The sequence below is a fragment of the Piliocolobus tephrosceles genome, unplaced genomic scaffold, assembly GCF_002776525.5.
Source record: "Piliocolobus tephrosceles isolate RC106 unplaced genomic scaffold, ASM277652v3 unscaffolded_14527, whole genome shotgun sequence".
NCBI lineage: Eukaryota > Metazoa > Chordata > Mammalia > Primates > Cercopithecidae > Piliocolobus > Piliocolobus tephrosceles.
In genome coordinates, this window is record NW_022296007.1 from 1 (window position 1) to 1,055 (window position 1,055).

The 1,055-nt window shown below is 38.0% G+C and overlaps 1 long non-coding RNA gene across 1 annotated transcript; it reads right to left on the reverse strand.

The window, feature by feature from the left end:
* Nucleotides 1-158: 158 nt before the first annotated feature.
* LOC111533307 lies at nucleotides 159-944 on the reverse strand. The gene is made up of 3 exons (XR_002728821.1): nucleotides 894-944; nucleotides 711-776; nucleotides 159-257 (listed from the first exon to the last, which is right to left on the reverse strand). It is a non-coding gene; the product is annotated as an uncharacterized LOC111533307 (long non-coding RNA).
* Nucleotides 945-1,055: the final 111 nt, after the last annotated feature.

Genomic DNA, 1,055 nt, shown 5'->3' on the forward strand with positions numbered 1-1,055 from the left:
TTTTCTTATACTTCTATATTTTCTATAGATCATCTTTGTAACAGAAAGAAAACAAACTGAATGAAAATGAAATGAATAAAAAATAATTAAGACAGGAAGAAGGTTCAGAAAGTAATATAAAATTTGTCTTAGGGTTTATATCAAATTCTTAATAAAAGTACCTTCTTTGCTCCAAGCTGCACGTTCGCTTTGCCTTTGACTCATTTGGCATTTATTTGCATGATGACTGATTCTATCGAGTAGGCACTGCTTCAGCCCTACAGGAAGAACAAAACATCTCTAGAACACTGCAGCATTCCTGATTCCCACTTGAGAAGGCCTAACAAAATAGCATATAACTTAACAGCAGCATATCAGTGTTAAAAAGTCTGGAGTCAAGGGGAAAAAGTAAAATTGGAACATTTCCAGAATCTCACAAAAAACAACAAACCAATGTTCTAAGTGCCCAACATGACCAAATTAGAACCTTACATAAAGGTTACTGTTAATGTGTATCCTAGCAGGTAGCTCTGTCGCCCAGACTGCAGTGCAGTGGCAAAATCTTGGCTCTCTGCAAGCTCCTCCTCCCGGGTTCATGCCATTCTCCTGCCTAAGCCTCCCAAGATGCTGGGACTACAGGCGCCCGCCACCATGCCCAGCTAAATTTTGTATTTCTTTCTAGTAGAGATGGGGTTTCGACATGTTAGCTAGGATGGTCTTGATCTCCTGACCTTGTGATCCGCCGGCCCGGGCCTCCCAAAGTGCTGGGATACCTTTTTCATTCTTGCAAGTAAGAGCTACGAAAAAAAAAAATGCTAAAATGTCTTTAAGATAACCTTCTACTCATGATCTAACTTACATAATCAAAACACTGTCTTGAGAGTGAAAATTGAGTATTAAAAGAAAATAATCACCTGTTTTGTGAGAGGTTCCATACATAATGCTCCTCCATCCAATACATACCTTAAAAAGAAAAAAGGAAAGTTACAAAATTATCTTGAGAATTATTCCTGCTTAAACACTTTCTACGTGCCATTATTAAGAAAGTATGCACACAGTAAAGATAAGAAGAGAAC